At 44.7% G+C, this 13,656-nt stretch overlaps 2 protein-coding genes across 2 annotated transcripts in view; one reads left to right on the forward strand and one right to left on the reverse strand.

The window, feature by feature from the left end:
• The window catches only part of GABRB3 (gamma-aminobutyric acid type A receptor subunit beta3), an 887,545-nt gene that overhangs the window by 523,784 nt on the left and 350,105 nt on the right, over positions 1 to 13,656 (reverse strand). The gene's annotated exons all lie outside the window — the stretch shown is intronic.
• Positions 312 to 13,656, forward strand: part of GABRA5 (gamma-aminobutyric acid type A receptor subunit alpha5) — a 560,773-nt gene continuing 547,428 nt past the window's right edge. The window contains exon 1 of the mRNA XM_069204278.1: positions 312 to 1,619. The gene's annotated coding sequence lies outside the window, so the exon portion shown is untranslated. The remainder of the gene's footprint in view (positions 1,620 to 13,656) is intronic.

The raw sequence follows: 13,656 nt of genomic DNA on the forward strand, positions 1-13,656 counted from the left end.
AACGCTTGCTAAATATAAAGCTTTGAGCACTGTGTTTCAGTTTTTCCTGCTTTCTGGCGAAAGAGTTTGTGTGAACATTTATTCGCTTACAGCGCGGTAAAATAGTGAACATTTCGAGAGTATTAAGAGATTTCTGAGCCTCCAGGTTCTGTTGCTAGGCGGGCCTTTATTTTCCATTGTGTAATGCTGCTGGATTCAATCTCCCAATGTAATAATCACTGCTCCCTCCTCCATCAGCTCCGGTTTTAAATGCACAATAAGGAGGCACTCTGTCTCAGTACAATAACCACAGGGAAGTAGCTAGCATCTCTGTGTTTGCGTGGGTGGTTGGGGGGTGTGTGTGAGCGTACGCGGGTCTGGGAGAGAGCGTTGATGGAAAATGAGATTGATAGACTATGAAATGGTGGGAAGGGGAAGGTGGCGAGCTGTAAAGGTTTAGCAACATAAAAAAGTCAGAATGGAGCTGTAAATGGTTAGTAAGTAAATCTATTTCCTAATGAAGGGAGAAATTAAAAACACAAGAACTGCACAAAGCCAAAGTCGATAAAAACATAAAGATCTCCAAAGGAAGAGAGAAGGAAGGGAGACGGCAAGCGAGGGAGGGCGAAGAAAGGAAGAGGGCAGGAGGAAGCAAGGGATGTAGTGAGAAAAGGTGAGAAAGGATGGAAGAAGAAAACAGGGAGGGTTTGGATGGTGTGCTGGTAAAGGGATAGTATAGTAAGCAGTAGGGATCCGGAAGACGGAAACCAAGCAGAAGATGGGAGAGGGAGTGAGGGACGAAGGAGTGAAGGAAGGAAAAGAGAGTATCATGGTCCTCTAAGACAGAAATCATGGAGAAAAGGTGGGAGAAATTAGGGGGAAAAAAGGGTGAGAGAGGGAGGAAGGAAGGAATTAATCAGGGGGAGGAAGGAATGAATGAGAGGAAGCAATGAAGGAAGGAGAGAGCGAGGGGGGGAGAGGGATAGGTGAATGAATGAATGGGGCAGGGAGGGAGGAATGAGTGAATTAATTAAGGGGGAAAGAAAAGAATGAATGAGAGGAAGGAAGGAGCTCGCACGTTACTCAGCGCTCTTCACATTTTAGAAAATGCGCGATGGCTTGTTGATGCGTGCCTCTCAGCTCCGATCACATTCACTTTCCCTCCCATTGGTACCGTGCCCTGCAACCCGGGACGGAGGAAATAGCGGCGTTTCTGCTTCGAGAACTCGAGGAGCTCCCCCCCTCTTCTGACATTCAGTTCCTCGGGGGAGAGATCATGTAGGAGAGAAGAAGAAGGGGGGAGCTGGGTGACGAGCTGGCACCTACAGCTCAGCTCTAACATGATAATAGCAGCGAGAGGAACCCGTGGCGGAGGTGAGCGCAGAGGTGAGAAACTGGCTGAGAGCAGAGAGTTGCCGCGCAGGATCAGCACCAGAAGTGTGGGACAGCGGCGCCGGCGGGGAGGAGCCAGCGGGCAGGGAAGAAGGAGCCCTTCGGCCCTCCGCACCCCTCCAGCTCACACGCCTGTCCCCCGGGGAGCGGGGACTCCAGGGGGCTCTAATGCACAAAGATGGCATGTGGGACTGAGCAGGATTTCACTAAAGAGCACAGCTGCACTCCATCGAAGAACCATTCTGTCGGTGAGTAATAGGAGCATTTATTTTACACAGTACATATTACAATGAATACTAGAGAAGTAATTAATGGATCGGAACGCCAGCTAAAAAAAAAATGAAAATAGCAACACTATCGCGACACAAGGAAGAAGGAAGCACTGGCGGGTTCTGCTCCCACAGATTATGGCTATGGATATAGAATTGCGTGCTAAAGCTCTGCACGTTGTGACAGATCCCCGTGAAATAGGTTTCGAGGGGAAGGAAGTTACTACCCACTAACCGTGGCCTGCTGGCAGAACCATCTGCACACAACTGCCCTCAGTGAAGTTTGTGTGCCCAGCTTCAGCACATGCTCTGCACAGAGCTAGGAAAGTGACATTGAGTGTGTAATTTGTTGCCTTCCAAGTTCTGACCGTTACGTGTTGTGAATATATAGCTGTAAATTCGGTCTAACGCATGCACTGCTGTTTTTGCCAGGCCAGCGTGGAGTGTTGAGACAGACATGTCCCGTATGGCGGCTTGGCGCGCACGCGTGTTTGAGTGCTGGGACATAGGGCTGTTAAGGCGAGGGGTCGCGATACAACGGTCCGCCTCCCTTCAGGATCAGGGGCCTCGGTACACCGGGCTGCCTCCCATCCCGTCCGGACCAGGGGCCGCGGTACACGGGACAGCCTCCTGTCCCGTCGAGACAAGGGGCCTGGGTACACCGGGCAGCCTCCTGTCCCGCCGAGACAAGGGGCCACGGTACACCGGGCAGCCTCCCTTCAGGACCAGGGGCCTCCCGCCGCTGGGAGCTCTGTAAGGAAGAGGGTCCGTGTCACACCGGGCAGCCCCCTCGCTGCAGTCCAAGGAGTTGAGAAGAAAGCTGGGGACTGACTGTCGCAGCGTGTCCTTCTCGGAGGGGGCAGAACAGTCAGTCAGGGAGGGGGCGGTTCTCAGCAGAATCGGCATCTGTCTGCGGTCTGCCCTGATTCCCGCTGGGCTTTGTGAAAAAGCACACTGCGGATCCGCTCAGTTTGAAAAGAGGTGAGAGGAGAGAGTGCTCTCAGACTGAGAACCTCACAAGGCGCCTCACAGGAGCCGGAAGCACCAACGCAGGCAATAAAATAACCCGCATTGGCCAACAACTTCCACTTGCCTGGGAATGGGGAGATACTTTCGTTTAAACCGAGTATTGCCAATAATATCTTCCCAGTTTGGCGGATAGATGTTTCTTCAGATAATTTCGTTCTTGGCACCGGTGAGGCAATCAGGCTTGGATGTATTGAAATGAGAGCCATAATGCGTCGAGTTTGAGGCGCATTCATCGATCTAAAGACGTGAGGCTTTGCTCCAGATACAGTGACCGCTAGTCATCAGATTTTTTTTGTGTTGCAGTTTTATATAGCGCGAACTCGACTCGACTCGAAGGTATTGGAGTGCTTTACATGAGCACCTTACATTACACAAGGACACATTCATGTTTTGGCAGGCAGAGGAGATTAAGTGATTTGCCCAGAATCACAGGGTGTTGAACCGAACTCGAGATTGGAATGTGGTTTCCTAGCTCCAAAGTCGGCCGCTCTGGCCTTTAGGTCACATCCTCTCCCCTAAATCTATGATCTAGCAGACTGCCCTCCCCAAGGGAGCCTTGTGCATGCCCATTCTCATTTGTGAAATCCCAACCCTGTCTTGTCAATAGCCAGCCTTTGGGACGATTTCACTCAGACATTTTTTTATAGGAGCACTGTCACCGGATATTATTAACATGACAGAAGTGCTATAGTATTGAGTCCTCCTGCAGCTCAACTTATCCACATGGTTATCCATCAGAAGGTATGAGCTGTCCATGGTGTCATTGGTCAGTTGCTAAATACAGTTACATTACAAGGCCAGCCCTGTATCCATGGTTTACGTGATAGGCGTGTAGGGGTGGAGCTGAATAGGACTTTTTGCAACAGCGCCCTCCGCTGAGGAGGCTCTGCGGATAGCATGAAGGAAGTCAGTCCTTGTCCCCGCCATTCAGGGTAGCACTTGCAGTCCCAGCACTACTTTAGATCGACTGCTCAAGCTCTTGCTATGGGTCCCAATGAGGAAATCACCTGGTTGAGGCTCTGTCTGCTTATATATTTTGTTGTTTCTTCTCTCTTTTAACTTTTTACTTTGTTCTTCTCTTCCCCTTTTCTTCTTTTTCATCATTTTACTCCACTCTGCATTCTGTAACGTTACCCAGTTCATTGCACCTTTTCTTACTGGATTATTACATATTGATTAGGCTTCTTTCACAATAAAAAAAAAAGTTTTTATTGTAGCTATAGTTATATAATAATTAAATATATTGAATGAGTAACTGTATCTTGATTACTGTGCTTAAAAGGTGTATTTATTATTTATGTCGTAATATCAATAAACCTTAAAATTGAATAAAGACTCTGCCTACATACTAAAATAGGGCTCTAGTTTATTTGATGTTTTCCTTGAAGAAGAGGATAGGGAAATGGTGATCATAGTCGAGGTCACCACATGCAGAGGTGCTTCTTGTTAGTTCCAGGAGGATGTGAGGTTTGAATTCGGTGCTGACCACATTCACGACAAATGTGCAGCTCCTCGGGTCTCATGAAGTTTAGGACGAGTGAGGATATCAAAGCACATAATATAAAGGGATTGTTCAGACCAGTGTTATATCTATGGCAAGCCAGAAGTCTCACCATTTGTTCTTCTTCAAGAATATATATTTTTAATTTTTACTTGTCAAACTTCAGAAATTTCACTTACAGCCTTAGCCTACCAAAGAGAGAGGTCGACGGAATTCCTGAAAGCAAAACTGGAGCATTTTATCCATATACCAATGAATGGATTAATGCACAAAAGAATCATCTTGTGTTCTACTACAGCTCTAGGAATTTATTCACTTCAAAGTGCTTACTGGCTCCAAGGATTGGTAAAGAGTCCTGTCCATAGAAGAGATCGCTAGTCTCAGGCTGGGATTTACCTGGCGCACAAATCCATAGTCTGTGCTCTTAGATTATCACACTTTTCCCTTCTTTTCATCTGATGGTTGTATCAGGGGAACTAGAGGTTTAGTAGGCTACGTTCAATGAGCCCAAGGAGAGTTCGAGGTGTAGCACATTGCTGGTTGCACACATATTTTTCTGCTTTCCTGAACATAAAAGTCAGAGGACTTTCGGTTTGATTTGTATTCCTGGTGATGTCTGGGATCTTGTGGAATTCCTTCCTATTCATGGAATGGAGTCTCACGACGGCTTTCTTGTGGCCATCCTGAAAGTGGTGTTGGAGCGTGAAAGGTTATCATGACCACACACCTTTTCAATACCACTTAACTGGAATAGTCATTGACGTGTATGTGTGTCTTAACTACACCTTGCACCAACATTTTCAACTCTTCTACCGAAGTTAGGATACCTCGATAGTACACACACTACTATTGAGTGTCCTCCATAATGTACATAAACTATATCCATATCATACACAGGCCTTGTTTTCTGTAAAATAGATTGTATTACTTTGCATTTCTGTAGACGATAACCTGGCCTACCACCGCTTAATATACCTGTCATTTAGGCTTTTATTCTTTGATGCACTTGTTTTTGCTAATGGATGTCTTTCAGAACCTATCTTCGAAAATTAGGAACGTGCATCAGTTGTTTTAGACCTCATCCCCTGCCCTGCACGTTTATTATAGTAATGTGCAAAAATAATCTTTGCATATTTATTCAAGCACATCTGGCTCGTTTTCTAAGACCCTGACAGTGCAGGCAATGGACAGTGAGCCGCTGTTCCGTGAATACCCTCTAGATAGGTTCTGTGCCACAATGAGCGTGGTTGCCAGGTGGGTAGTCATCCAACAGGTTATTTTATGTCCCTCACGCCATACTCATGTACTAAGGATAGCAATAATTGGTTAGCAACTTTGTACCAGTTTAGAGAAGCCAGTATGAAGTCTGCTATCATCTTGAGTAATGAAGTGCATTTGGGTGGTTGTACTACTAAATATCGGCTTTCAGAGTATTGTGATAAACTAATATCAAGAACAAAATGTTGAGGGAGAAAATATTGAATGGTAAGAGCATATAGGAAAATATAGATTTACTGTTCTTAGCTCCACATTTACGTAGCTTAATGACATACATATAATACACAGGTAAATATTAGGGGTGGGCGGTGAGCTCCGCTCTGCTGGCACTCCATTTGGAGTTCGGCCAAAAACTCAGCTAGCCCCACCAGCGGTACGGAGCTCACCGTGTGTGCACTGCAGCCCAGTTATGGTCCACACAGCGCAAGCACAGACAGTCTGCATTTGTATTGTGTGGTCCATAACTGAGGTGTACTGTGCACTCACCTGACGTTGGTGATGGAGCTGCTTGCCGCCGGCACAGCCCAGCAGCTCCGGATCCAGGGCCAGGCCTCTCTCCACCAGCAGCCTTGGTCGAGAGGAGGAGGAGGTAGAGAGCCAGATAGCTGGCAACAAGGACCCCCAAGAACAGGGGCCCAGGTAAGCCCTCTTTATTTTTCTATGTGCACACTGATGCACAAAAGACCTGAAGCTGCCCTGGCCTGAATTCAGACCAGGGCCGTAGGCAGTGAAATCTGCAGTTTCAGGCCTCTTGTGCACCGGACTGCCCAGGTCTCTTATGCACTGGCCTGGTCCTTTTGCAGTCAATGCACACAGGGCAGGCCGGTGCACAAGAGGCCTGAAACTGCAACTTTCGCTGCCATCGGTCATGGCCTGAGTTCAGACCAGGGCCGTAGGCAGAGAATGACATAATTTCAGGCCTCTTGTGCACCAGCCTGCCCTGTGTGCACTGACTGCACAGCGGGCAGGCTAGTGCATAAGAGACCTGAAATGGCAGTTTTTGCTGCCTATGGCCCTGTACTGAATGCGCCCGATTTTGGAAGCGCTAAGCAGGGTTGGCCCTAAGCAGGCCCGACTCTGCTTAGTGCTTCGGAGAACAGGTGCATTCAGGATGCCACTCCGCAGCTCACGGAACTCCTCCTCTGTGGAATTCCACTGAGTTTTTACCTCAATGCTGCAGAATTATGCAGAGTGGAACTCCATGAGCTCCACCCACCCGAGTAAATATATGTGGAGTTATGTATAGAAAATCCCACTGTTTGTATCTTAGGTGACTTAGATAGCATGGGCCTATCACTAGGCTTACTGTGAGGGAGGTGTTGGGGTGAGGGTTGAGTTGTACAACTTTTAGGTATAAAAGTGATGCAATGCATTCTAAATAAATAAGAATATATGATCTAGAGCAAGTCGATAACTATTTTTATCAAACTGATAAAGGAATAATGGGAAAAATAGCTTTAACCTTTTCAATGAAAGTCAATGAGTGTGGGCACAGTCATATAACTTTATGATGGAAGACATTGCCACCCAGGGGAAAAAGTGAACATTTCATAAAAGTGTTCATGTGTCGCTGATTATTTTTTTTTGCAGGTTGAAGCAAAAAAATGGGCTAACACATGGGTTCCTGCAATTCGTTTCTGCTTGCAAGTTTGCTTAGGTTACCAAACTAATCTGTACACTTAGTTGCGATTGTTCTTCTCCAACGGTAGATGTCTTGGATCAGAGGTTCTTAGTATTATATGGGCAATGCACAAGTTAATGGCTGAAGTGGGTTGTGGAAATGAAAATGTTCTCAGTTGGTTGATACTCTGCCTTAGATTGAGGAGTTAGTTGCATATTTTCTAAATTGGTGCTTGAGCTTTCTATCTGTTCTCGGAGGGATCTCATAGAGCACTTGGATGACAAGGTTTAACACTGAAAATATCTTTTAGGTTTCCAGTGGTGGCTGGTGGATTAGGGAAGAGGTGGGGCCCCTACAAGCACAAAGCACTATTCAGCACTCAGCCTCAGGCCTTCTCAACCTCAGGCCAGGCTTTCAGATCACACACACACACACCTAAACACACACTCAGGCATACAAGCAGACATAAAGACACACTCAGTTGTAGCCACTACTGCAGACTTCAGGCGTTACTCTTCAGACTGACGACTCCATGCTCATATCCCAGCATATTATGTCCATGACTCCACAGGCGCCAGATTATCAGCTTAGGGGTACTTGAGGTTCTAGCAGAAAACTGATAGGAAAGCAGGTGGTTAAATAACTCTGATATCCATAGAAGTCTATCAGGATACTAGTTCCCCATATTTAGTGGACAAGTTCAGTCCAGGAGAGCACACTGGTTAGAGAGTAGGCATTTGGTGTTCAACTTTGCCAACAGTTTGTTCCCTAAGGCCTCCCAGGGCTTCCTTGATTCAAGCTTATTGACTTTGGTAATTATGACATTCCTATAAGCCCTGATCAACTCAGATCTTCCTGTTAGTGACTAGGAGCATAAAACATTTCTCCCTGACAGTGGATGCAGGACATTGTACCTGTGGATTGTCACTCCTTCCTTGCTCCTTTTGATCATGAATTTAAACTTTTTTTGAAGGTTCAAATTGTATTTGGTCCACCATTATTTCTTTCATACATTTGTTCAGCACATAGGTTGCCTTAAAATTGGTTGTATTACCGAACATCAACAATATTGTGGTACAATAATATCGAGGTTAGAATATCTCGAGACAAAATATTGAAAGGTAAATTCATATAGGTAAGTATAGATTTACTACTGCTAACTCTATATCTACATACTTTGAAGATATATGTACTTTTTAGGTACATATATTTGGAGTTTGATATATACAATCTAGATGTACTTAGCTATCAATACTTCATTTTCAATATTCTATCCTTAATATTGTGTCTCATCAATATTGTTGTTTCGATACTCAGGAGGTACACCCTTAACATTGTTGTCAGACTTTTAGAATGCAGCCTAGCCAATAAAGCGCTCTTGGTTGAGGGGCTCCATTATAGTTGTCATTTTTCTTTTTATTTCCCTACCTTTTTGTTTCTTTACGGTACTCAGTATTTCCCTAGGCCTAAAAAATTTGGTCATCTGTTTAGACATCAAGGTCTTCCTTATGTTGCGATTTCTGATAGAAAGTTTAATGGAATAAATGTGGGGTTGGTTGCATGGTTCCCATTTTCCTGACTATAGCATTTGATTGACTGTTACTGCAGGTAGATGAGATGGCTGAGGGTAAGGGCAGCAATGTGATATTCAGTGATCCTATTGTTTGTAAAGCTCCAATCTCAACCTCCTCATGGGGCTCTCTCTGGGAGTGGCCACAATGTTCTGCCTCCATACAGACCCCTTTAGCCACCCATCGCATGCAAAAGACCCATTAGGCTAACCCAAAGTTGTCCAGTTTTCTACATTTTCCAGCTGGACTACTAGCTGCATGGATAAAAGCCTTGGGTTGGTGGGAAAAGAGTAAGGAGACAATGTTAGGCCTAAGAGCTTCTCCATTCTTTATTTGTGATTGGATGTTTTTCACATCAGTGGCATGAGACATACTGCCAGGCATTCTGCCACGGACAGAGGCGCTTACCATGCTTGAAGGAGTGAAGTGTACGCCAGACTCCTCCACTTCTTGTTTACATTTATCTTGCTCATTATGCTCCCCTATTGGCTGTGATGTTATCACAGAGGGGGCTCTGGCTACAAAGCTGTTAGCTTTCACGATAAGCCAGCACGTGTTGGGGTTATTTGATATCTATACATGAGAGATTCCATTGGCGTGGAGGAAATATAGGTCTGAGTTGACCTTTACTATGTAGAGTAGGTGGCCTTTTCCTAACAAAATCAGCAATGCTGGCCTGGACATTTGGGTTTTGCTAATAAAAATCTTAAAGGTTCATCTCGAGTAAGTATAACCGTTTTGAGTCCCCCTCCACTGTCTTGCGTTATGTCTTTCTTTACTCCTGTCCCTTCCCTTTCAATGACAGTTAGAAGTGCAATTGCCAATTAACCTTCTTCAATGGCTTTGGGGGTTCTAAGTTTATCTTCACCCCCCTGTTTTGTTAACCAATGGGTGTAAGTTGTTGTGGGTGCATGAAATGGGTAAAGACAAAGTACAAGTGAGAGCTTTTCCCCTCACACCTACTGAAGGTGCATCAAAGCATGCTTAAAATGGCTGAGATCATTTGAGGGTGTAACTCCAGCCCCTGCAGCACAAGGTGGCCCCAACTCTTTAGGGGGCCGCCATTTGGCCAAAGGTCAATGCATTTCTGTAGGTTATGGGAGACTCAGTGGCTCATCTTCACATTCTGTGGAGGGACCCATTTTTGTGTTATGCCACTGGATCTCCTAAAGTTTCCAAATGCTTCTGGTTCATTTCATGGGCATCAGCAAAAATTCCCTCCCACTTCTATAGCAGCACTCCTTTCCCTAACAAAAGTGTGGCACCTGTTACAGTAGCTCAATTTGTGTCTTCAAGCAACACTTCAAGACACGTGCAGACAGTGTGCCAAACTTCTTCTCCCTACCTCCTGCTTTCGCATCCTATGCATGCTGTGAAAGACCTCCAAATGGTTGCCTCAGAACACCAGACAGACTGTCACACGCATCACCAGCTGGCTGGACTATGGCAACACTCTCTATACCGGAATCTCCTAACAACTCCTACACAGACTCCAGAACAGTCAGAAAAGCGGTGCAAGACTCAAACTCACCCTCCCACGCTGCACACACATCACACCGCACCTCAGGAAGCTTCACTGGCTCCCCATTCACAAGCGCAGTCAATTCAAACATATCTCGCACACATACAAAGTCCTAAACCACACAGGACTAGAAAAGCCACATACACTTTCACCAATACACAAAACACCTATGCTCAGCTTTGCTCTCACGTGCACACACTTCCCATATCTACAAAAGCTAAACTGGAGGTCGTTCATTCTTCTACATCGCACTCAAGATATGGAACGACCTCTGTCAGCACATCAGACCCTCCTCCTCATTTCTTGAGTTCTGCAAGAAGCGGAGGACTTAGCGCTTCGCTGAAGCATCTTGGGGATCACACACCTACTCATCAGCCAGAGCTCCTGAATACCTTCTCGAGTGATTAGTGTGCTATAAAAATCAACATAACATAACATAAAATAACATTACATAACATAGCTGTATTCTCCAACCTTTTCAGCATTCACCCCTACACCACTGTTTGTTACACCTTCTCATCACAAAATTGGACACCATGACCTCTGCAATTCAGAGTTCACAATGCACTGGCCTTCTCCTTAGGCACCACATAGCTTCAGCTAACATTGTCCAGGAGCCAATTGAGAACAGGATGAAAAGAAACAGCTACAATGATGTCAGTAATGAGCTGTGGTATATTTCCTCAGTGGCGGCTTGAGGCAGCTTGGAGTGTTTATGGCTGGAAAGCTGATATTCACAAAGCCATGGTGATAAGGGGACAGCTACAGCCGTTGTCTTTGCTTAGCTCCTATCCTCATCTGTATCCCTGCATCCTAGCAGCATGGATGCACCCTCTCATGTGCTCCTAACCAAGAAAGAATTCAGTGAGCTCTGGTCCCTGAGGTGGCACTACTGCTGTGGCTTTCTCCAATTAGTACTTTGAAGAGCCTCCTTGTGTGTCATTCTTCTGGCGGGGCAGATTCCAACCAAAGAAATAAGTTACACTTTTATTGTCACTTTTTCTTCATGACAATTCTTCAATTAAAGCCTGGTTTGCAGCACTTACACCAGTTGTAATTATTGTGCAAAGGAGAAATGAGAAAAAGACTTAGAAACATAACGGAGAAGGGGAATTGAAAGTGTGCAAAACCATTGTGCAAAATTAATTTGGAAAATGCTTTGTGCTGGATGTAGCTAATATCTGCCTACTCCTGCCAAGATTAAAGAAGCAGTTTTAAATACTTATTATTTTATTTTAGTTAGACATTCCTTTCAAATGTTGTCTAAATGTTTAATGTTTACCTGCCTCTTTCCTGCACTGTAAGCTTACTTATAATTGGGGCACCTCATAAACTGGCGACTTAGGTCACAGCATGGGCTTTACTAGCAATGGTATGGCAGACCTCAGTTCAAAAAACGCAAATATTGCTTTTGTAAAGAGTAGCGCAGACCTTCAATAATTTTCCGTACCGATTCATTTGCATCATTGCATTGGCCATCATTCGCTCACCTTGTATCAGGTATTTCAAAGAAATGCTTTTCTTTACTGATTATGTTTACTTATTTAAATGTGTCCGTAAAAGGGAGTTTATGTATACTGAGGTAGCTAGTAATGGTTGACAGAAAGCATAAAAGGGGGACTTGAATCAATAGGTTTGCTGGTCACCCCTTTTCTTACAAGATTGATTGAAACATATTGTCATACACTTCGTTACCTGAAGCTAATTTCGGGGTAGAAGAAAGGTAACGACTTTTTAGTTTACCTAATATCCGCTTTCGGCACAGGTTATAAAAATTCTCCTTTTGCATATGGTTTACATGAAGGACAAAACAGCAAAAATTGGACCTGGTTTCTTCTCCTGCATCACATTAATAACAATCCTCCAGTTGTGGAACCCTTATTTTGACTGAGTTATCCCCTAATGTTAGGCTGTCGGATATGGTCTGGGCAACTTGCTTTCTTCCACTGCCGACACTAGTTGCATTCACGGAATTACTTATCCCTTAGAGATCCATGGAAATGCATATGTTTTCTTGACCCTGAGCAGCATCCCACTTCTATTTGCCTTCACCTTCTCTCTCCACGTTGCTATACATCCTCCTGCAGCTTGTTTGTTACTTCTTCTGCCCATCCCACTCTTTTCTAATTATCTCCTTTCTCAAGTGCTTAATTTATAAATAAAAACGTGCCAGTGCCCAAAGCTCATCTCTTAAACACGTGGCTGCTGCAGTTAAATGTGTGGACACGGAATACTGAGGCAGCGTAATTATGAAGCCACCTCGGGCCCGTTCACCCCATTTAAAGCCACTCTCCGCCCTTCAGCTCACTCTCACAACTTTCTACTTTCTCCCATTGTGACGCATTTTCGTTTTTCTCTTCCTCCGTCTTTCCCATGTGTGTCATTTACTTGCAGTCAATGCTTGAGGCACAAAACTAAGCGGCGGCCCTCAAAAATAAGTGCCAGTGCTCCGCACCGGAAACAACAAGCAAAATTAAGCACTGCCTTTCTCCCACCTGCTCCTAAGCTGCTTCCCTGCCTCAGCTCATTTATCGCCCCCTACTTTGCCTCATTTTCTTTACAGCATTTTTGCACTTGCTGTACTGTCTGCCGGCATCCACCTTAAAATGAGCTTTTTCCTATTTCAAGATGGCTTCCCATGAGTGTGCATGTCCATACAAGTACCACAGGATCCTTGAAACGGGTATGCCTTATTTGAACAAACCCATTCAAAAATGTCCACCATGAATGTACGCACATCCACTGTGTTCCTCCCTGAGTGGGGATGTTCATTTATTGCAATTGCATTCAATGCCCTAGATGTACATCCACTGTGACTCTCATTTGATGGGTTTGTTAAAATAGCACATATGTGATAAAAGATGGTTGCCACAGCTGAGCGCAACCTTGGGGGCGAGCTTACACCAAAAAGCATTGCAAAAGCTAGTAGATTTCACTTCCAGGACCTATTGTTCAGTAATGTCACCTTTTTAGAAATGCTTCGTTGGGGTACTCCAGGCATGTTGTTCCCAACCACCCCAAAGTATCCTCCTAATCAGTGTGTTATAAATACGTTTGATTAGGTTAAGCATTTCATGTATTCTTTCCACACTATGTAAACCGTGTTGTGTGATGGACATGTTTTTTATATGATATATTGATTGGTGGTCCTCAACCGTACTTTGACCATGGAATTGTTACGTAGATCACATTTGAACTAAATGTCTGGAAATCTATAATGAAGAAGGAGTAGAGACTTACAGATGTTTATTACATTTTTGTGTAATTTACAGACTGATATGCCCACTCCCCAGAGTTCGGTTTACGTTTGCACGCACAATCGTTTCAAGCTGGAGTCTGATTTTTTTCCCATGCAGTTTGATAAACCTTAATAAACCTTTTGATAGAATTGATAGCCATTTTCTTCTGGTCTGTGAAGGACAGTTTATGGTTATCCTATTTAAACTAATTGGAAAGCTGATTCCCGAATACCAAAAGGAATAAACAAACACCAA

This window comes from Pleurodeles waltl, chromosome 8 (genome assembly GCF_031143425.1).
Source record: "Pleurodeles waltl isolate 20211129_DDA chromosome 8, aPleWal1.hap1.20221129, whole genome shotgun sequence".
NCBI classification, from domain to species: Eukaryota; Metazoa; Chordata; class Amphibia; order Caudata; family Salamandridae; genus Pleurodeles; species Pleurodeles waltl.